The sequence below is a fragment of the Ursus americanus genome, chromosome 28, assembly GCF_024610735.1.
Source record: "Ursus americanus isolate L20-20 chromosome 28, mUrsAme1.1.p, whole genome shotgun sequence".
Classification (NCBI taxonomy): Eukaryota; Metazoa; Chordata; class Mammalia; order Carnivora; family Ursidae; genus Ursus; species Ursus americanus.
In genome coordinates this window covers 12,947,911-12,972,818 of record NC_142154.1, presented here as the reverse complement: position 1 = coordinate 12,972,818, position 24,908 = coordinate 12,947,911, and positions in this window count along the sequence as shown.

The window sequence follows — 24,908 nt, the reverse complement described above, 5'->3', positions numbered from 1 at the left end:
AAATGTTCAGTTCAAGGGCAACAATTACAAACAGGACGTTCTATTTTTTGTTCCATTCAAATGAGTCTTTACCTTAGAAGCAGTGGGCCTACCTCCCAGGATGCCAAGTGTGAAAATGTCTTAAGTTCTTTCAAGTATTTTTTTTTCCTTCGGAATTAAGCCATATGCCACCACTGAGGGGACCTCCAGAAAGGAGCACAATACTGACTGTCATGATTTTATCATTCACCTAGCTTTATGTATTTGGTAACTGAAAGTGAAAGCTTTTTTTTTCTTTTTAACTAGACAAATATGTTTCAAAGTATAATGGGTTTCAGCAAAGAGCTCTCCTGCCTCTGTAGAACTTTATTTTTTTTAATTACGTGGAAAATTCTATTTTGCAATTGATATCCATCTATCATATATGTATAGATAGAAACCAATGAATTTGGTAGGAAAGCTATAGGTGTTCGCATTAGCACTCACCACACTGAGTACAAATCTTAACTTGGGTACCAGCAGAATCCGACTGGAGAAAATACAGAGTTCAGGATGGCCAGAGTTATCACTGTAACATTCCTAAGTGTTCCACACAGATAAGGAAGGAAAGATGACAAATAGCCTTTCTAAGCTACCAGGGAAATGAAAGAAAAGGACCCAGTTTCTGGGTCAGACCAGACCTCAACATGCATGACTCACCTGAAATACACTGACAGTGTCAGCAGATTAGCGCCTTCAGTTTTAAACGGTCAGATCATTCTGCATTTCAACTGGTATTCGAAACAAATTAATACACCTATTCGTATGATAGAGGCTCACAGAAGTTATCTGCTATAGAAGGAAAAGAAATTAGAGCAAAGAAAATGTATGTTGGGGATTCACTTGCCTACCAGTCTACAGCTTAGAAAACACCAAAGTAAAATAATTATATATATATCTCACCACATTGAGTGACAAAATGGTAGCTGTCATAATGTGCCAGTTAACATGTCCAATAAGAGCTGATCGTTGAGTGTCCCCTGGGAAAAGAAGACAGAAACATGACAAAGAACAAAGAACTTGGATCAATAATGCTTGGGGAAATAAGACAGAGAAGGTTATTTACTTGCATTGATCCACGGCTGCCATCACGTAAACTTGGCCTGTTTTTCTTTTGTTAACCTTTAAGCCTGAGTATACTCAGAGGCAACCAGGGAGCCAACTAACAGGTGTAGATTAAGGATCGAAGGAGGTCACCGTACCTCTGTCACCACCAGGCACCCATGTAACAACATCCCTGAAGAAATTTAAACATCAATAGCCATAATAAGGGCAAATTTATCAAGCCCAGCCAGCTCTAGCTGGGAGCCCGCCTGCGTCCAGCCGGTTTGCCCTTGGTAAAGCTCAATTGATTTGGACATTCTTTTACTAGAGTTGATTATCAATTGTGACATAGCAAATTTGTTACCTTCCAAGTGCTGAGCGTATGGTGGCTATTGGAGTCTCTGAAGTGAAAACACCTGGGCTTAGGTTACCTCTTACTAGTGAAAAGAGAGAAGAGGGGGGACAATCTTACTCTTATAAGCACAGGCCAGAGGAGCTGCCCTTGGTTGCAGTCCCCGCTGCTCCTGGAGAAGGATAAGATCCTCTGAGGTAGCAGGAAGGCGGGTTTTCTCAGACGCGCTCAGAGGACCTAATGAACGGAGAGGGTAAATGCCCAGTCGAAGGCCTCTTTGTAAGCCAGATCGGTGAGGTCATACTCATGCTATTCCCTCTGCTTGGAAAACCCTGAACCATCCACCCTCATTTCCCAAAACCAGACCTATCTTCAAGGTATGGTTTGGAAGCTACGTCCCCTGAAATCTACAAAGTAAAGGATGGTCCCGTCCATCTCACCCCGTGGGTGAGTTACACCCATTTCTCTAACTTGGCTTCTCTTCCCTGTTAGATCATAAACTCTGCTCCAAGTCAGAAGGTTGGTTTACACATTTCTAGATCTCCTAGATCTCCGACCACATTTGTACCAATATAAAACCTATTTAATAAAACTTGCTGTGAAGGAGTGAATAAATGAATAAAGCAAAGCAGTAATTCAAATGTAGGTAATAATTCCAAATAGAGTGCTAAAATTTAACATCAGGACCCTTCAGAGGCAAAACCGTCCACTAGGCAATCCATGTTCTGTAGCTGCATTTTTCTTTTCCAGGGCTATCTTCCACTCCCCGGTACCTCTCTCTCCCTCTTACCAACTGCACCTGTGGGCCTCTCTTCTGGGTGCATGACGCTGATAGTCACAATTCGCCATCAGTTTTTTACAATTCAGTGTAATTCAGTTATTATGTCTCTCGAGGGTATATGTATCTGCTAACATTTCATTAAGAATTTTTGCATCTATATTCATGAAGGATATTGGTTTGTATTTCTCTCTGTCTCTCTCTTTTTAAACTGCTTTAAATAAAGCTTTTGGTAGTAAAGTAACTGACCATCCCTTTAGGAAGCCTATATCCATAGTTTTTTTTAGATTTATAGAGAACTTTCACATGTAATACCCTGTCTCTTTGTGTTGCTATAACAAAATGCCATAGCCTGGATGTCTTGAAAACAACAGAAACTTATTTCTCACACTTCTGGAGTCTGGCAAGTCCAAGATCAAGGCACCAGCAGATTCAGTATTTGGGGAGAGCTTCCTGGTTTACACACTACCATCTTCTGCTGTGTGCTTATGTGAAAGAAAGGGCAAGAGACATCTGAGGTCTCTTTCATACAGCCACCAATGCCATTCATGACCTAAAGACCTCCAAAGACCCCACTGCCTAATACCATCACGTTGGAGGTTAGGATTACAACATATGAATTGTGGGGGCGGGGCACAGATGTTCAGTGTGTAGACGCCGCTGGTAGACACGGCAGTATGGTATAAGCCGGACAGGCATAACTACCTCCTGTCTTGCTGTTAGAGAATCTGAGGCTCACATTGGTTAGTGATTAGCCTGAGGTCACTGAGCTAGGTATTGAGACGGTTGAGACTGGAATCCATATCTGACTCCAAACCACGTGATCTGAGACATCCTTGATTTTTAGTCTACATCCCCATAGTGCCATTTCAGGCGATACAGATATTATTTAAGAAAAAAGTAGGATTTATCCTTTAAAAGACTGCAGATGGAAGAAGCAGGAGAGCAGGTATGCATTAAAGAAAGTACAAATGCTCATTGTTCTCACCTACTTTCCCACAAGACCTATAAGGCAGATGGAACTCCCTTCAGAAACCTCGCTCAGATCAGCCTATCTTACCATGTCTGAAAATGGTAAGTAGTTTAACAATTTGTAACCACTCCAGCTTTATAATGTATCAGCTGCTTCTTACTATGAGCTATGGAGGAACCTGGAGTCCAGATGAAGTGACAGGAACCTGTGGCAGGGTGACCCTCATAGCCAGCATGCACGGGGACTTCTGGGTTCAATGGCAGTTTGCAGTCCCACCCACTCACAGCCCTTCCTTTGTGCAGAGGGTCTGCTCTGGTAGAGTCCTCATTAAGACTCACGGTAGTCTCGCTCTGTGGTGTCTGGAAAGCAGCTGTGTCCCCCGCCATGTGTCCTTTCCTGAAACACATGGCTTTTTCAGTCCACTCTTTCCAAGCCTGGTATCCACATCAGGAAAATGAAATAAATGAAAAGCCCCAAACACCCTTCTAATGAGCACTAATTGGTGTGTCTGTTGATGAGATCTGCAGAAAGGCCAGGCAGGGAAGGGGCCTTCAAACACAGACTCCTTTTTCCTGCTAACTGCAGGCCCCCAAGGTGGTAGTAAGTGCTGGTACCTGGGGACAGCTTGCGTTCCAGTTCCCTGAGCAGGCTGCCTCCTCCAGACAAAAGCTATAGGTCATGTGCTGTCCTAAAGGGGTTTCCTAAATGATCCCTTTCCTGAAGATGGCAGAGAGCAAAAGGGAACTCTTCCTTGTTAATTTGGTTGGGTTTGTAGCCAAATGCAAGCGGACATACCTTACGTGATAGGAAAACACTGTTCTGCAAGACCTGGAGAGGGAAAAAAGCTAGGAATGCATTTCTAGCGAGAGTGAATGAAGTGGGATTGAATGAAATGGGGTCAGACCTGAGCGAGGTGCTCAAGATGGTCAGTCGCTCCCTAATGGAGCTACCTGCAAGGACAGGATGGACATCACTCACTATGTACGATTTTTCCCATTTATTGTAAATTATAAGCAGGAAAAACAAAAGGCGCTAACACTATAATAATGAGAGAATGACTTAAAGCAAAGATTTCAGAAAGTTTCATCAGAGGAAGAGACATTAAAACCTTAAACATGAAGAGGAAATAAGAGGTAGCCAGGCTGGGAAGGGGAGAAGAAAGGGACAGAATATTTATTTATGTATTTATTTATGTATTTATAAAAGATTTTATTTATTTATTCTGGGGCGGGGAGGAAGGGCAGAGGGAGGGAATTTCCAGCAGATTCCCCACTGAGTGCAGAGCCTGAGGCAGGGCTCAGTCTCAGAACCCATGAGATCATGACTTGAGCAGAAACGAAGAGTGCGGGCGCAGACACTTCACCGACTGAGACATCCAGGCGCCCCAGGGAACAGAATACTTAAAGTCCTTGCGGCAAAAAGGAGCTCGGTGGATCTGAAAGCTGAGGAAAAGCCATTGTGGCTGGGGTGTCCGGGGTAGGGCAAAAACCAGTGAGAGTGCTGGTCTTAATCAGACAAGGAACAGCGATTTTGGTCCACGTGCAGCAAGAAGCCACTGATGCATTCAAAGTAGTTTGGTGATATGAACCAATTAACATTTTAAAAAACCCACAAAAACCCTGGCCACTCTTTGGAGATTAAAGGCTGCCAAAAGACAGAACAGGGAATCTAACAGGATGAGACTATTGACCTAATCAATGAGATGATGAGGCTAAGGGTGTAGGGTGTATACGCAACACAACACACACATACTCGTAACTCCCCTATGCGGTTCCAGACTAAAAGATAACAATTCCTTTAGAGAGAGAAAAGAGAGTACCATATACTTTAAATAACAATAGAATATATATATTTCAGGATCGTAGGGTATATATTCCAAGATCTTTAATTATATATGCAACGTATAATTACATATACAATATATATAATATATTATATAATAATACTAATACTGTATATATTATGTATATATTATATATATTTTATGTATATGATATATATTTGTATATAATTATATATAATTATGTATGTATATAAAATTATGTATTATTAATTAATATGTATATAATATATATTTTATATAAATGTATATGATGTAATAATATATTAATTATATATAATATATATTGTGTTAATAAAAATATACACCTTGAACAACATAGGTTTGAACTGCACAGGTCCACTTATATGCAGATTTTTTTCAATAACTACAGTACTGTAAATGTATTTTTCTCCTGATTTTTTAATAACATTTTATTTTCTCTAGATTACTTTATTGTATGAAAAGAGTATATAGTACATATAATATACAAAATATATGTCAATTGACTATTCATACTATAAGTAAGTCTTCTGGCCAACAGTTAAATTAACAGTTAAATTTTGGAGAGACAAAAGTTATACAGGGCTTCTCAACTGTGCAAGGGGTCAGTTTTCCCTAATCCCTGCATTTTTTAATATATGTAATGTATTGGTTATATATATTATATATAGTTATATATAATTATAAATCTTGAGATGGAAAAATAGGGAGGGATTTCACCAAGGTGGTGACATAGGTTGTTCCTGACTTCACTTAGCCTCACAAGAACAACTATTCAAGTACAAGACACTCCTGACAGAATCCTAGAATGCAAGGGTGAGGTTGAGACATCCCCTTGCACCGCAGAGACCAAACAGACTGTATTAAAAGGGTAAGAGGAGACGTTACAGGTTTACCACATTGTCCCTCCCCAGGCCAGTGCAGCACTATGCAGAGAGGTCTTCCCTGAGCTTCCAGTCCCTCCACTGGGAAAAGAGAACACCTAGGGTGTCCAACCCGCCACCCTTAATTGTGAGTTGCTTTGCGGGAACTCCTACTCTGATCTCACACCATGGAGACTACAGGGGTATCTGTTGGGCTCAAGCACTGGGAATCTGAGTGTGACCTCGAAGGGAGGAAGGGCTTACAACAACCAGCACATAGATCTTGGCACTGACATCATACTTGCAGTGCCCAAGTAATAATCCCAACCAATGATTTTGCTCATTGACAAAACCAAGTCAATGCACTCTGACCAGGGAACTTGGTGGAGTATATTCTGCCTGCTTGAAATCCTCAAACAAGTTTTCCTAGCCCTAAAGCTGTATTTGCCCATACTCAGGTAAAGAGCTCAATCACTCACCCACTATGGACCATGTCTTCCAGCCCCATCTAGCCAGAAGGGATGGTGAAAATTCCTGGAGTCTATACTGGCTCAGTGGCATTTGAGCTAAGAGGTGGGCAGGCAGAGCTGATAGCCCCCAGAGCAAAGCCAGTACCAGGTGTAGAACATTTCTGTGCAATGGACAGGCTGGGAGATTAATTCATAGTGAAGGCTAAGGGTAGCTCTCATCCATTCCTAACCAGAGAGCCTGTTTGGGAAATTGGGAGCAGCCTAAAGCAGACCCTTCTCTTTCCATCTAGGGGAGCTGAAACATAGCTCCATCCACTGTGGAGAGTGTCTTTTGGCCCCATCTGAGCAGGGTTGTCAAGCTGTGCATCAGTGAAACTTGAGCCAGGAGGCAAATAGGCATAGCCTATAATTTGTAGAACAAAGCCAGTGGCTCTGCTCAATCAGGGAACTTGAGGTGCAGGTTAACTTGTGTTAAGACAAAAGAAAAGAACTTTGCCAGTTGCTGCACCATCTCCTGCTGCACCTAGATAGGAATTCTAGTGTATAGCCCTGCTCACCACTGAATGCAGCTTTCATCCGTTCAAACTAGGGAACCTAACCAAAGCACACCGTAAGTTACATAATCCACTCAATAGCCCTACGTATAGTGGCACTTAAACAATGAAAGAGCCCATGGCTTCCCTCATCAGCAGAGCAAAACTGGTGGTCTCACTTGACAAGGGAATTCAGTGTACACTCTGTACTGATTGGTGGCCCCAAGCAAAAAGTTGTATAGGCCCTGGGCCTGGGCCTGGGCCTGGGCCTGCTGTCCTGCCATGTAGGGAAGCTAATTCATAGCCCCACTGATTGCTGAATATAGTATCTGGTCCCACCTAGTAATCCTGACTAGAAAACCCAGACAAACACAGAGCCCATCCTACAGCCTCACTCGGGTAGGGAACCAAGCCAGCAGTCCTCTAACGGTTTTTAGAAAGTAGCATTCTCCTTCATCCCTGTCTTCAGAACTCAGTTGCCTCACCCTAAAATAGGCCATAATAACAGGTTCCAACTTCCCAAGGACATTACTAACAGATATACCCAGAAACACAAACTAAGCTGAAAACTGTCTACCCTGAAAACTGCAAGACATTGACAAAAGTAATCAAAGACATAAATTAGTACAAAGGTATCCCATGTTCATGGATTAGAAGAATTAATATTGTTAAAATTTCAAAACTATCAAAATCCATTTATAAATTCATTGCAATCCCTTTTGAGAATCCGATGGCATTTTTTATGGAGGTAGAAAAAAAATCCTAAAATGTATATGGAACCACAAAAGACCCCAAATAACTAAATAAATCCTGAGAAAAACAAAGGAGGAAACATCACCACTTCCTGATTTTGAGCTTTACTGTAACACTGTAATCATCAAAACAGTATAATACAGGTATAAAAACAGACAATAGACCAATAAAACAGAATCAGGAGCCCACAAATAAATCCAGACATATACAGTCAATAAATATTTGACAAGGAAGCCAAGAATACTCAACGAAAAGAAAACCACTCTTCAAAAAGTGGTGCTGGGAATATCAGATATTCATATATAAAAGGAAATTGGGGGGCGCCTGGGTGGCACAGCAGTTAAGTGTCTGCCTTCGGCTCAGGGCGTGATCCCGGCATTATGGGATCGAGCCCCACATCAGGCTCCTCCGCCATGAGCCTGCTTCTTCCTCTCCCACTCCCCCTGCTTGTGTTCCCTCTCTTGCTGGCTGTCTCTATCTCTGTCAAATAAATAAATAAAATCTTTAAAAAAAAAAAGGAAATTGGACACATATCTTACACCACTCACAAAAATGGATGAAAGACTTAAATGTAATACCTGAAATCATGAAACTCCTGGGGAAGAAAAAACAAAACAAAACATAAGAATAAAGGTCCTTGACATGGGTCTTGGCAATGATTGTTTGGAAATGAAGCCTAAAGCATAAGCAAAATAATTAAAAAGAAACAAGTGGGAAATAAATTAAAAATAAAATAAACAAGTGGGGCTACATCAGACTAATAAGACTGGAATAGACATTTCTCCAAAGAAGATATACAAAAGGGTAACAGGTACCTGAAAAGATGCTCAGCATCATTAGTCATTAGGGAAATGCAAATTAAAACCACAATGAGATATCACCTCACAAATGTTGGAATGCCCCCCCCCCCCTTAAAAAGATCAGAGATAACAAATGCTATCATGGAGGTAGAGAAAAGGGAGCCCTTAGGCACTGTTGGTGGGATTGTAGATTGGTACAGCCACTGTGGAAAACAATATGTAGGATACTCAAAAAATTAAAAATACAAATACCATACAATCCAGCAAATCCACTTCTGAGAATATAACTAAGGGAAACAAAAACACTAACTCAGAAAGGTATCTGCATCTCCATGTTTATTCCAGCTTTATTTACAATAGCGAGGACATGGAAACAGCCTAAGTACCCACTGATGGATGAATGGATAAATAAACAAACAAGCAAACATATTTGAAAAAAAATATATATATACATATATATTATATATATACAGTAGGATATTATTCAGTCATAAAAAATGAGGACAAACTACCATTTGTGACAAGGATAGACCCTGAAAGCAGTATGCTAAGTGAAATAAGTCAGACACAGAAAGACAAATACTATAAAATCTTACTTATATTTGGAATAAGAAAATACCAAATTCATAGAAAAGATGATCAGACTCATGGTTACCAGAGGTGAGGGAAGAGGGAATTGGATGAAGGTGGTCAAAGGTACAAACTTCCAGGTCATAGAATAAATTAGTACTAGGGGTGTAATGTATAACTGGATGACTGTAGCTAATATGTTGTATGATACATAGAAAAGTTGATGAGAGTAAACTGTATGAGCTATCATCACAAGAAAACTTTTTTTTTACCTTTTTCTCTTATTCTTTCATGTCTTTCTATTGTATGTAAATGAGAAGATGCATGTTAGCTGGACCTATTGTGGCAAATACCTCACAACATGTATGCAAATCAAACCACCATGCTTTACACCTTAAATGGATACAGTGATGTATGACAATTATTTCTCAACAGAACTGGATAAAAAAGAAATGACAGGAAAAATACAATTGTCAAAATAAAGAAATTAAGTCTAATCAATGAGAAACTTAATGGATGAGATAAACAGACAGCACATAGCTGAAGAGCAATTTTCAGTGGGCAGAAAACCAAAGGAACTCATCCAGAGCATAGCTCAAAGGATGAGGGAAATGAGAGAAAAGGAAACAATACGAGAGATAGTATGGCACTCTTCTCCCCGCCCACCCAACTTCTTGGAGAAATCATTCTAATCCTTTCAGGTTACATCAAATGTAAGGAGAGGGTGCCTGGATGGCTCAGTTGGTTAAGTGTATGAGCCTAACTCTTGGTTTCGGCTTAGGTCATGATCTCAGGTTCGTGATGATCTCAGAGTCATGAGATGGAGTCCAGTGTCGGGCTCCCTGCTCAGCAGGGAGTTTGCTTAAGATTCTCTCTCTTCCTCTCCCACTGCCCCTCCCCCCCCAAAATCACACACACTCTCTCTTTAAAAAAAAATGTGTATATTAAGTGTAGGGAGAGTATACTATGCAGAGAGATGGTATAGCTGCTCTTATCCCACAGCAACTCGACTTGGCCTATGAGAAAATGAGCTGCTTTTTGTCATTTCAAACTACTATCCAGGCAGAGCTGCTAACGCATAGGAGTCTGACAAAAAGCATATGGAACCACAGAATTACTTATCTACTTTGGATGTGACTAAAGTCAAGAGGAGAAAAAGTACAGGTGGTATGTACCTGGAAATTCTCCACTCGGGTTCGATTTGACCATTTCATGCCTGACTCAAATTATTTCCTCCTGACTTCGTTTTTGGCCTGTAGAACAAACCCATTTCACACTCCTTCCAAAAGTGTTTCCCAAAATGCAGCAAGACACAAAACAAATGGCTCAGACTTAATTATTACTTATTTCATATATGTTATTTTCTTTTTTTTAAAGATTTATTTCTTTATTTGAAAGAGAGAGAGGGTGAGCGCATGTGTGCGAGCACGGGCAGAGGGAGAGGAAGAGAGAATCCCAAGCAGACTCCCCACTGAATGCAGAGCCCAACACGGAGCTCGACCTCATGACCCTGAGATCATGACCTGAGCCAAAGTCAAGAGTCAGACGCTCAACCAACTGAGCCACCCAGGAGCCCCTGCCTGTGCTGTTTTCTACTTACACTGTCAGTAGCATGTGGTATTATCTTCAAAAACCGTGACAGGTTGTATACACACAATTCAGGCTTTATTGAAATCTGAACCTCATTTGGTCAAACCTCACTACTTGTAAGTTGCAGACCCAGGATTCAAGCCCAGGCAGTCTGTTTCCCAAGACCACTCCCTTAAGGACTGAACTATACTGTGAACTAGGACAGGGTTTCTCAACTTTGGGACTGCTGACATTTTGGGCCAGATAATTGTTGTGGAGGGTTTGTACTGTGAACTATAAAATGTTTAGCCATGTTACCACCCTGTACCTACTAGATTCTGGTGGCAGTCGTCTCTAGATCTTTTGCCAAATGTCTCCAGGGTGGGGTTGGCAATATTCCCTCTGGCAAGAATCATGGGACTAAGGTGCTACCAGAATCCTCGAGCAAGTATTACACTTCGGTGGAATATTAAAACTATCCCCATTACCGTCTATGCATTCTGACTTACATGACTCACTATTGCTGTAGATGTCCTAGGCAAGGCAATAAAAGAAGAAAAAGTCATGTAAAATGTACAAATCATCACTATTTCTGTGCATAAGTGTCTTGACAAAAAAAAAAAAAAAGGCTTTTTCTGATGGCTTCCATTTTGTCTTTGTAAAGTTTTAAGAGAATTCAACCACAGAAGAAAAGGAAGAAAGAAAGACAAGAATGGGAAGTCTGAGGAGAGAGAATGTGAGGTGGGTCTTAGGGAGAGTGGGAGAGCACACTACTGAGACAAAATGACGGGGCTGTGTCTTATTAGACCTGGTTGACGTTGTTGATCCTAACAATTTCATAGTTTTACTTCCTAAAAACCTCAGCAGAGATTTCTGCCAGCTTCTTATGAATGGCCCCACCAATCTCACACAAGGGGCCCCTAATCCATCTCCTTGGCATGAACTTTTATTCCAGTTATCTGAAAGCTGCCAGCTGCTATCTTTTGCAGATTGCAAATACAAATTAATTCATAAATATTATTGCATTTTATAAAATTCAATGTTTTATACACATGCTGAATATACACATTATGATTTATTTTGGAAGGCTTAGCAATGTACGTCAAAGGTCAAAATGTTTCTACCATTGACTCAACAACCCAGTTTCTAGGAATTTTTCCTAATGTAATAATTGCATAAGTGCAACAAGACATTCCCGGCAGCATTCCTATAGTAGAAAATTGGAAACAATCTAAATGTCATCCCTAGAGGACTGCTTAAGTAAATATCTGTGCACATATGCGGATGTCTCTGATGCAACATTTAAAAAATAATAATCATGATATCTCATTGAATGAAAAATGCAGGTTATGAGTGAGCACGCATGGCATGAACTCATTCATAAAATACTGTGTATGTGAATAGAGAGATTTCTGTAAGACAATTTTTAAAGCATCACCTATGATTATTTCTAGATAGTGGTATTTGGAATGATCTTTATATAGTTCATACTTTCTAGACCATTTCACTTTTCTACATTGAATATATATATGTGTGTGTGTGTGTGTGTGTGTGTGTGTGTGTGTGTATTTTGATACAACAACAAAGTAGTTTCCAGAACAATCAAAGCAACCACATGACTGACACTGACAGTCAATGCTGAGAGGAAATGCTTTGATAAACTGGGTAGTAGAAATTCTGATTGCTAGATTCCACTTCTTTGAGATGACTAAGTCCACTGCACACATGAAAGGGAGAACTTACAGCGTTCTCGCCTAAAAGCTTGAAGTCATGTTCTCTGCATGGATATTTCACCAGAAATACTACCATTCCCTTCTTAAACTCTATGGCTACATGAGCAAAACAAATAATAATATCATCTCTGCAGCCCAATCATGGCTTCTCTGTGTATATTTTTCCAGTGCATGGCCTCAGTATGGTTGGGAATGAGCAGGTCTGCCTCACCCAGAGGCCTGGTACATTCTGACCTGCTCAGTGGTATCGGCCAGTTGGCTGCTTGGCACCTTTCCCAGCAGTCATTGCTCTCCAAGCACGACATCTATCATTGCTCTAGTCAGAAAGATGGCACTTACCTGATGGGTAGGCAGAAGCGTCTTCTCTTACCATATGCTGGAAATTGTCAGGGGCTGTTCACGCCAAGACTGGTTACTTTTAGTGCCAGGAAACAGGCCTTTCAAAAAGCCTGCCAAAAAAAATACAAATAAAAATTTAAAAAGAACCAATTTTCACATATCAAATTTTGTGTTGGGAGTTGTGTAACAAGCTCTGCCGAGCAGAGAATTATGGACATTTTTCTGGCGTAGACACCTTAAACACAAAAAAGAAGAGCAATTCGAATTTGTGAAATGAGAAAGGGATTTAAAAAAAAAATTTCTTTGACCTACATAAGTATTAAGTTTAGACCTAGCCCCCCACAGAGTCAGAGGGGGTGGCCCACCTATCCAGGATAACTTCATGAATATTGAGGGGCCCACCTGCAATGGAAGTTTCTGCTTCCAGCATTTAAGTCATTTTGGGGGTTAAGGCACTATCTGATAAAGGGTCCTGTTGAGCCCCTATCTGTCCCCTTGGAGGACAGAACAACATTAAACCATTGTGTCCAATTATCATATTTGTGCACACCGGCTAATTAGATACAGCAGATAAATATGCTTGGATGAAATCACAGAATTGGGGAATATTTGGGAAACCAGGTGTCACTGGAGAAAGAAAGACGTTGTTTGCTGCTGAGCAGAAACTTCTGTTCAATTAGGGAGCAAGACAAGGACACAGGTGGCCCCGGGACTCTGGGGGAGATCTCCAAAGAGGGATTTGGAAGGGAAGAAGTCAGAATCCTATGACTAACCAGATAGGAACACTACCTGGGGCACAGTCTGGGGCTCATGCTGACAGGACTCCCTGAGCTCTGGTTGGAGACATTGTCAAAACAGTGGGGAGGATCCCAGCTTGGGGGGGTGTGTGGCAGAGTGACTGAGCAAGAGGAGATGAACCTGGAATTGAAGGACGCAGGAGGACATCATCTAAGCAGAGAGTTCATTGGCCTTCAGAGATCTGAGAAAGATGCCAAGGAAGGATGGGGTCAGGCAGCTCGAGGAACAATCAGAGTCCAAGTCAGGGACTTCATTCCCAGGCTCTTGAGCAAGTGCTCCCAGGGCAGGCAAAGCTGCTTAAACATGTCTTTCAACTCTGCAGGCTGCAGCACGGCCGCCAAATCCCCTTTCAACTGAGAGCAGCCTCCTCTCATTTTCCCCAGCAGCCTGAGGTTTCTGTTCGGGAAGTTTCTGTTTGCTTTGCGTGTCCACCTGGCCATGTTCACCTTTGCCAACTTGTCACAGGGGAGTGTATAACTGTGTGTGGAGGGGGAGCACGCTTGTGTATGTGGATCTTTTAAATACATTGCTCATTGCAAGTGGATGCTCTCAAGACATACTCTGACTCAGTCGCCCAGGCCTGCTTTGGCTATTTGGCCTTTGTCATAGAAAAGTCAACCCAGAGCTCCAGTCAAAGCCAACAAACTCCACAGCCATTCGCCCTAACCTCTTGTGGGAAATGAGAAGCATTCTAAAGCCTTCTCTCTTACTGTGCGAAGCTTGGAATTTAATAATTCTACTAACTCATCTCTGAAATGCCTTCGACTCAGAAGTCATTAATGGAAAATCCACAGAAAGGCCACATGCGTTAGAAGCCCTAGAGTCAGACAACTCCAGTTCCTCTCCTGACGACTTACTAACCAGGAGATCTCTCTGGGTTTCAGTTTGGTCAACCACATAACATCGAAAATAATAGAACATAGGTCATAGATCCAATGTTTAGAAGAGCATTTTTAAAGATTTTATTTATTTATTTGAGAGAGAGAATGAGCAGGAGGAAGCGCAGAGGGAGAGAAAGAAGCAGACTCCCCACTGAGCAGGGAGCCTGAAGCGGGGCTCAATCCCAGGACTCTGAGATCATGACCTGAGCCAAAGATGGACGCTTAACCAACTGAGTCACCCAGGCGCCCCACCTCTAATTTGACTATACATTTTTTTGGTCTAATTATGTAGCAAAAGGCATTTAAATGGAGTTTAGAGACAAAGACAGATTAACAAAGCATTAATATCCATATCACATCATTGGTTCCTACAAATAAAAAAGCAATAATAAAGAAAGGTACATAAACAATGCTAAAGAAAAAAAATACATAGTCAAAAAATCTGTGAAATAGCACTAAATGTTAAAAAAAAAAGTAGAAACACTATAAAAACATAATTACATTTTTCCCTAGAATGTTCTTTAAAAGTTTGGTAATACCAAGGTTGGCAAGTGAAATAGGAAACAGACTGTCCTCAACAGTATAAGTTGGCATAAAAATCAATGTGACTCGGGGCATCTGAGTGGCTCAGCCAGTTAAGCATCCAACTCTGGATTTCAGCTCGGGTCATGATCTCAGGGTCCTGAGATGGAGCCCTGTGTTGGGCTCTGTGCTCAGTGTGGAATCTCCTTGAGATTCTCTGTTTCTCCCTCTCCTTCTGCCCCTCCCCCTGTTCATGCATGCTCACTCACTCTTTCTTTCTAATAAATAAATCTTTTATTTTTAAGATTTTATTTATTTATTTGACAGAGATAGAGACAGCCAGCAAGAGAGGGAACACAAGCAGGGGGAGTGGGAGAGGAAGAAGCAGGCTCATAGCGGAGGCGCCTGATGTGGGGCTCGATCCCACAACGCTGGGATCACGCCCTGAGCCGAAGGCAGACACTTAACCGCTGTGCCACCCAGGCACCCCTCTAATAAATAAATCTTAAAAAATCTTTAAAAAAATCAGTGTGACTTTTTAAAGGGTCATTTAGCAATGACTTTCAAATTTTAAGATATGCAGATTCACATGCCCAAAATTCTGAATGCTGGGGGCCAGAAATATTTGTGCAAATCCACAAAAACAAATATTTATATTTATTGCAGAATCATTTCTAATAATGAAAGAAATAGAAATGAATCTAAATGTCTGTCCATAGAGAAATATTTAATAAATCATGGTTCAGTGTCATCATAAACAGCCATCAAAAAAGGTGAGCTCTATGGATTCATAGAAAACACAAGTTGCAAATAGAAAACACAAGTTTATTGCAATTTTATTTTTAAACTCTGTGTGTTTATTTGTGTTCCTGGACGTGGTAGTGGAATATGTCTACCTGTGTTTTTGTCAGTGTGGAAGGGTGAGAGAAGGGTCAGAGAAACAGATGTGTCCTAGTTGAAGTCCCCAGAAACTTTGTGGTCCATAAACTATGGGCAACTAAGCTATTTATCAAAAAGGCATCAGGGAGTGGTAGGTAAAAAAACAAAACAAAATGAAACCCCCAAAACAACCAAAAAACAGAAAAACAAAACCCAACCAACCAATTAATCAAACAAACAAACAAAAAACAACAGGAATTTTAGCATCCTGCAGATAGGTGTTCAAAATTCAGCTTTGCCTTTCCTTGACCAGAGGAAATTTGTATACCTTTATAGACCTCAACCTTCTCCAATTCCTAGCTTGCAGACTGAAAAGAATTACATAAAATGATGTTGATAAATCATCTCTTGTACAATGTATTCTCAAAAAATGCCCTCATCGTTTTTCATGTATGGAGATGCACATTTACCCTAAAAAAAAAAAAAAAAAGAAAAGAAAGAAAGAAAGAAAGAAAAAAGAAAAAAATGAGGGTCTTTTTGTTGTTGTTTTGGTTTTTTGTTTTTTGGGTTTTTTTTTTTTTTTTGGTTTTGAGGGGTGTAATAACTCATTGTAGGCAATGACAGCATATAATATGCTCAAATATGCTATAGTTGTCAATTTCCTTGATTAATAATTTAAGAAAAGGAGTGAACTAATAATAAAAATGGTAGATGAAACAATCTTTTCCAAACATTGAGTTTGGGGGGAAACCATTAATTCGATGTGTGGTGATACTCACCAAAAGTTTCGCTCTACAGGATGCATCATGAGATCTCAGCTTTCTGAATTCTGAATCTGAAGATACACACTGATGAATGCATATTTTTTCCTATTGAGGAAGGTGGAGTTAAAATACCAGAAATCCAGGCCAAAAGATCACTTCAATATTTCTTGAGGCAGAAACCTTTAATAATGGAAAAAGTCTATTTTGCATTATTCAGCAGGGATTACTTCACATGGAAAATTCTACCCACCTACCCTAACTATCCTTCACCCCACCTAACATGTTTATTCTCTCTATCTTATTTACTCATACATACATACCACCAAATGCTCTTTGATTTATAAATAAACAGACAATTCTGCAAAAGTGCAGAGAAGATCTCTTGGAAAAATGAGTTCGAGGTCAGTTTTCGGGGTCCTTGGATTTTTATATGCAATCTAGCCACATTTCCTCTCTCTGCTTTGCTTGCTTAACTTACTAGAAACTTGGGCACAATTTTGCTGGTGTTGGCAGTTTTAAGGTATGGATTCGTGTAGGCTATTTACAAGATGCCAAGGGATGTCAAATCCAGAACATGTGTTTTTTATCCCACGGTCCTTCTTTGACAGCAGAAATACTCTGCAGATTATCAGATCCATTTGCTGATATTTAACATCTTTTTTTTTTTTTTAATCCACTATGGGTTTCGGCTGAGATGAATTTTAATGTTTCTTCATGCTGAAACTGACAAAAAATCCTTTAAACATTTAAAGAGAGGAAATGGGAACTTTACATTTCAGTGCAAAGAGAGCCCGTTTCATTTACTTAAAAACTTCACAATTACTTTCCTGCCAAAGAAATTCAGCTTTCTATTTTTTTTTTTAAAGAACACTTTATAGACATTCTAAACACCAAGCAGAGCTAATGAAGACATGGTTATGGCCATTCTGAATTTGTCGATACTTGCTTTGCTCAAGTTTTCATGATGGTACTATGGGCTGATTCAGGATTCTCTTGTCCCATAAAATGTTAATATTTTTTTTTGCTCAGTGAAACAGTTATTAAACTAGCTAGCATTTTTAGTGAATATGCAGAGTCATCAAATGTGAGTGGGAATTAGAAGAGAGAGGGTCCGTGCTTCTTGTCGTCTTTGTCATGCTGTTCAATGGTTGGTTTTCTCTCTTTATCAGGCTTGGTCGCTGAGAGGGCCCATGCCCTGATATTCATGTGCTTTCCTTTCAGTCTATTCCAGTTTCTCCAAAGATCTCTATTCCCACCACCATGAGTCTTTTTCAACCAGTCAACAGAAGCCTTCCCAACTAGGAATATCAAGTGTGTAACCATTATGGAACAAGACCACACTGTGCTCCCAGCTCCCACCCAAGGGAGTCCTAGGTAGCTCAGGTCCATGGTTCAGATGGCTGACATGTTCTTTCTGGCTGACTTTGTATCATATCTCTAGTCTTTGACTTTACAGTGTCTTTTTGCAACCAATATTCATGTTTGTAAATCCCCGTCTGACAGGTTGGCAACAAATATTCAAATGAATGCATGAGTGAATGAATGAACAAATGCATGAATGAAAAAGAATGAATGAATAAATGAGGCACTGCCAATACCCTGCCAATGCCACTATTAATTGTATGTCCACCAGAGTAATCGAGGGCAGGTGTCCCACTAGTGCTTTCCAGAACAAAGACTGACAAGCAGTGGCCTTGCTCATTCCCTTTAATGTAACAATGCTTTAAAGACGGGTCCCCTCTCTCTGAGTTGCCCACTGAGCCCTCATTGAACCAGACTGGTGTTCCCCACTGAACACAATCCCCTAGAAGAGAGCGATCAGATGGATCCCCTCTTAACCCTGATGGAACAGCACACACTCAAGACCACTCTGTAATCAAGTGTCAACATAGACACAAAAAGGCCACTAGCTAAATCGTGGAAGGAGCCAAGATGTCCTCCAACAGATGACTGGATTAAGAAGATGTGGTCCATATATACAATGAAATATTACTCAGCCATCAAAAAGAACAATTTCTCAACATTTGCTGCAACATGGACAGGACTGGAGGAGATTATGCTAAGCAAAATAAGTCAAGCAGAGAAAGACAATTTTCATATGGTTTCACTCGTTTATGGAACATAAGAAGTAGGAAGATCGGTAGGAGAAGAAAGGGAAGAAGAAAGGGGGAGTAAACAGTAGGGGGAATGAACCATGAGAGACTATGGACTCTGGGAAACAAACTGAGGGCTTCGGGGGGGAGGAATGGGATAGGCTGGTGATGGGTATTAAGGAGGGCACGTATTGCATGGAGCACTGGGTGTTATACGCAAAGAATGAATCATGGAACTTTACATCAAAAACTAGGAATGTACTGTATGGCGACTAACATAATGTAATAAAAATATATTATTATTAATTAAAAAAAGGCCACTATGCCACCACAAAAACAAACAAACTTTCCCCTCCCTGCTGCTCCTTTAGCAATAGCAACACCTCGCTTTACTCCTCCTAGATAAAAATCATATGCCCGACCAGATTGCCCTTGCTTCCTAACAATGCCCAATTCAGAACATACCCCTGCTTTCTTAAATTTTCCCCCAAATCCCCTATACAAGCCCAAGTCCTATCATCAATCTTTCCCAATTCTATTTTTCTGGGAAACATCATAGTTTCCTCCAGTTCATTCTCCCATAATGCAACAAATTAATAAAAGTCATGTTTTGTGTTCCTGGCAGTCTTTGGGCCCTGTGCTTCATCATTACCTTAGAGGAGCCTAGACCAGAAGCCAAGTAGGAAGACTCTTGAAGAGCCTCTCAAGGATCCACTCAGCAGTGCCCGTCTGCCCATCACACAGGATACCATGATGGATTCCAGGTACCTTCACTGTGAGCACACCAGCAAGCCCAGGCCTCCACTAGGCCTCCCCCCCCATCCCAGTTTGAAGTCTTGGTGCCAGGACCCATTTGCCTATTTTATTCTGTCTCCGCACCACTCTTCTCTCGAAGCCCATGGAAGACACTAAGAAGGGTAACTCCCTGATAGCTCACCCTAGTGGGTTAGAATTTCCAGGTAAACAGATTAGGATCAACAGATTAGGCTGGGACATTTGTTATTTAGGACACTATAACAGTGCCTATGTTTGTGTGAGTGCGTCTGTGTATGAATTTTTATGGGGAAAGTGATATTCTACAAATAGGATGATATTTGTTTCATAGATACGTCATCGAACTTGTACATTTTGAGTGATGGGTAATAAGAACCATGATATCCTTATGATTTCTGATGTGTGAAAAGTAAAATGACATCAAGTAAAAATGTTCCCATTTGATTTTAACGGGCTCAATATTTAGAATTAAGATGTCATTTGATAATGACTTTAGTAGTATTAGACGTATTTTTTAAATCATTTTTTAATAATATTTTTTATTATGTTAGTCACCATACCATACATCCTTAGTTTTTGATGTAATGTTCCATGATTCATTACTTGCGTATAACACCCTGGGCACCATGCAATACGTGCCCTCCTTACTACCCATCACCAATCTATCCCATTCCCCCACCCCCTTCCACTCTGAAGCCCTCAGTTTGTTTCCCAGAGTCCGTAGTCTGTCATGGTTCATACCCCCTTCTCTTTATCCCCCCCCCCATTCTTCTTCCCTTTCTTCTCCTACCGATGTTCCTACTTCTTATGTTCCATAGATGAGAGAAACCATATGATAATTGTCTTTCTCTGCTTGACTTATCTCACTTAGCATTATCTCCTCCAGTCCCGTCCACGTTGCAGCAAATGTTGAGAAATCGTTCTTTTTGATGGCTGAGTAATATTCCATTGTATATTACAATAGAAAAAATGCTAACTTTTAATAGTTTTCACATAGAGGTACAATTATTTTGGAGAGTAGCTGACTCCCCCATAGGAGAAGCTTCCTGAAAGTGAAAACACTGTATTTGGTATTTATGTATTCTAACATCTAGTACATTGCCAGAGATATAGTAGGTGCTCAATACATAAATTAGCACATGAACATGTGAAACAGTCTTTTTTTTTAAAGATATTATTTATTCACTTGAGAGAGAAAGAGAGAGAGATAGCAAGAGAGAGAACGCAAGCAGGGGGGGAGGGAGAAGAAGGCTCTCCACTGATCAGGGAGCCCAACATGGGGCTCTATCCCAGGACCCTGGGATCATGACTTGAGCCAAAGGCAGACACTTGGGGCACCTCGGTGGCACAGTTGTTAAGCATCTGCCTTAGGCTCAGGGCGTGATCCTGGATCCCTGGGATTGAGCCCCGCATCAGGCTCCTCTGCTGGGAGGCTGCTTCTTCCTCTCCCACTCCCCCTGCTTGTGTTCCCTCTCTTGCTGGCTGTCTTTCTCTCTGTCAAATAAATAAATAAAATCTTTATAAAAAACAAAAACAAAAACAAAGGCAGGCGCTTAACCGACTGAGCCACCCAAGCGCCCCCCAACAGTCTTGACTGTCATCACTAATATCTTTTAGGTCTGGTTTTATAAGAACACATTGGTCTTCAGAAAAATGTCTAGTGATATCTTCTGCCCAAATAGCTTTGTGATGAGTTTTAAAATATTAACCAGTGATATTCTTTCCTCCATGTTTTCTTTAATTTCTGTCTCTTCCCATTCAGTAGGGCAGGTATGTATTTCTCAAGAATAGGATGAGACAGGGTCCTGGGATTGAGTCCTGAATTGGGCTCCCTGCTCAGCAGGGAGTCCGCTTCTCCCTCTCCCTCTGCCCCTTCCCCCATTCATTCTCTCTCTCATGCTCCCCAAAAAAGAAGTAAAATCTTAAAAAAAAAAAAAAAAAAAGATGAGACAAAGATTTTAGTGATAGCAATAAATACCATTCACATTCCCCCCCCCTAATTTTTATACTTTCCAGACCCAGGAAATGCTACCAAGATTTCTGGATATTCTCTTTAATATTTCAAAGCAAGAGAACCTGCCTCATTCTCCGAACTCCCTTACATGAGGGGAAGAATTCATGTGCGGGCACCCCAGTTCTCTCGGTCCATCACCATCTGGGAAATTAATCAGAGCACTTGCGATACTGACTCCATTTCTTCCCTCTCTAGGCAATACAGCCCCATCCACCAGCTTCTGGAGCCCCAGAGACTCCATCCTACTCTACCCACACTTCAATAAATAATAAACGAAAAACAAAACAAAACTCCACTTCCACAATAAAGAAAGATCCTGGGGTCTAAGAAGACCCTGGGGTCTGCACATCTGTTATTGCCAACACCTTGTTGGAGTTTTTAAGAGAAAGTGGAAATTATTCCATCGGTGCAGTGTCTTCTGTGGCCGTGGCCTCCCATCCGCTCTGGAGTGTCACCTCATTGTCTTCCTGCTACTCCTAGGTGCAAGATCCTGACTGAGGAAGATATTGCTTTTCCAGATCATATTAAGTATAAAACACAAGCGTGGAAGCCTGTAAAAGTGCACAAGACATAAAAGAGGAATAGATGAGTAGGACCACAAAGTGTATCTCTACCTTTTGCAAATTCTAAGTGACATTCAAATATTAAATATCTTAATTTTATTTATTTTTTTTTAAATATGATTTATTAACTTTTTCACTATGGCCTTCCAAAGGATATAAGGCAGCTTATATGAAAACCCGTGTCCAGTAGAGGAATACAAATAAACCAAGATGAAAAATAGAAAGCTAAGACATATTCCTACCATGCAGATTAATATTTCTGTTGTAAATAAATACCAAATAAGAGTCTGATTTTCTCAGGAGTGAGGGAAAAATGTGTGACACAGTAATTTACATAGCTCTCACCATCAGAATGAAAAAAAGCACACTGGAATCCTTAGGGAAACAAAGATTTTCCTGGCAAGAAATTCTCCAAGAAATTTCTCACTTCAGACCTGCTATAAATAAAGAGGAGCAAAAATCATCCCATCACAAAATCTGGGCCTTTTAATCAAATGTTCCCAGTGGAGAAAGAGAAAACCTAAAGAATTATGAAATTAAATAGAGGTTTTTTTGGTTTGAAAAATAATTATGATTATCATATAATATAAATAATAATGACTATATATATATATTATATAGTCATCATTATTATCATCATTATTATTATAAAATATAATGCCATTTTGAAGTTTAAACAAAAAGGCAAAGAAAGGAAATGGAACTTTGTAAATGATTTAATCAAGGGGAAAATGGAAGAATCCTAGAGTCTAGTTCAATGGGTTGCACAAAGTTGGTGCTCGATAATTGAGCCCATTGAACTAAACAAATTTAAGGGGAAAGCAACATAAGAGAAGGACTCACTATTCATCAGTCACAAGTCATTTTACATTTAAATGTGTCAAAAAATGTTTATGAGAAATCATAGCTAGGAGAAGGGTGATGGTCTCCACAGGGGAGCATGAGACGAAGGACTACTCTAGGAATGTTTCCAGAGTATCGTCTGTAGCACTTTTAACCTCTGCATCAGATTGTCAAGTCTGCGTATACACAGCAAAATTATCATATGAACCAATCATTTCAGAACACTAAAGCTTTTGCAGCTTTGAAGAGTGAACCATTCCAAATGGGATTTGGGACTGCATTTTAAATATCAAGTTGTCTCTACCAGAGCCTTGCCCTCACTCAAAGTGCTTTGAACATCCACTTTTTCCCTTTGGTGACCTTACAAAGTCATGGGACCAATAAAGTCAGAGACTCTTTTTTTTTTTTTTTAATGTTTTTTTATTATACTATGTTAGTCACCATACAGTACATCCCTGGTTTCTGATGTAAAATTCAATGATTCATTAGTTGCATATAACACCCAGTGCACCATGCAATATGTGCCCTCCCCATCACCCATCACCAGCCTATCCCATTCCCCCACCCCCCTCCCCTCTGAAGCCCTCAGTCAGAGACTCTTGACCATAGTGCCTGAAAAGTATGGTAAGCAAGTGTGAGGCAGCTGGGAGCCCCAGCCAGGAGGAGGGAGGGCATCAAGAGTCAGTGAGGGCACAGGGAGGGGAACTGACCAGGTCTCTAGAACATATCTCATTTGGTCATGGTGTGTTATCATCTTCATTTCACACTGTGTTCTGTGTGCCAATATTTTATTTAATATTTTTGCTTTTATATACCAAGGAAATAGTGATCTTGGTTTTCTGTTGCTTTATAAAAGAAATTAGGACGTTTTCCTTCTTCTTCCATGCTCTGAAGTAACTTAGAGAACTATCTCTGGCCTTTGAAGTTATTGTAGGACCCCTGTGAAGCTCTCCGGGACCAGTGCTTTGGCAGCACATTTCCTTAATAGCATTTTCTATTCCTTCAAGGGAAATTGGTCTTTTCGAGCTTTCTGTTTGCAATGTGGCCATTTTCAGTTAAATGTATTTCCTTAAATTATTGTTACCTCGGTTTTCATAGAACTTTGCATAGAAATCTACAAAGTAGTCTGTTAGGACTTTAAAATTTTATTCTGTTCCTGTGGCTCTTTTCCCCTTGTTATTTCTTATTTTGGAGGTCCCTTTCCTGGTGATAAATTTAGCTACTGGTTTGTCTATTTTGTTAATTTTTGTAAAACCCAAATTTTAAATTTGTCAGTTATATCTCTCATTTTTATACTCTTTATCTCCATTTCTGCTTTATTTTATTTCCTGTCTTTTTTAAAATTTTGTTGTTCTAGCTTTTGAGCTGAGAATTTAATTCATTTATTTTCACTCCTTCATTTTTCTAATAGAGATGTCAATTAGCATCATAAATTTTCCTCTAATTACTGCTTTAAATGTATTCCATGGATTCTGAAATGTAGTATGTTTATTTTTAAAAAATATGCCATTATTTTTAGATGCATAAATTCAGTTAATACTTATCTTTTCACTGGAAACCAGTAGGATTATCAAATCCCAAAATAATCAATTCCAAGAACATCCTTCTAGAACTATCACATTTTAAAGGCAAATAAAACATCTTCAAGGATTCCAGGCAAAAAGATCAAATAACTAACGCAGGCAAGAAAATGAGATAGTCATTACACTTTTCTGTATGAACACACAAAATAAGACAATCATAGAACGACATTAACACACACATAATCACCCAAAACCCTCAATTAAAAAAAAAAAAAAACCTCAGTTAAAAACCAGTGAATGAAGAATTTTATGTATAATCAACTGGCCCTTCAAATGTCAGAGCTATAAAAATGATTTTTCTTGGATTAGTTTAGAAAAGTTAGATTTTTTTTTATATATCGATTGAATTCTTGTAATAATTTTCAAGTCTTTTTTCTGCTTCTGGAAAGTTTTCTTGGGTTAAATATTAGCTCCGTTCCATTGTTTTGTTTTTCTTCTTCAGAGACTCTGATTTAGTAAATGTTATTCCTTTCGTGCTTCTCTCATATTTTCTCTCGGGCCCTTCAATTTCCATTCTTTTACCTGTTTTCCCGCCTTTCTTTAATGACCTTTATTAACTTGCTATTTGTGTCTCTTC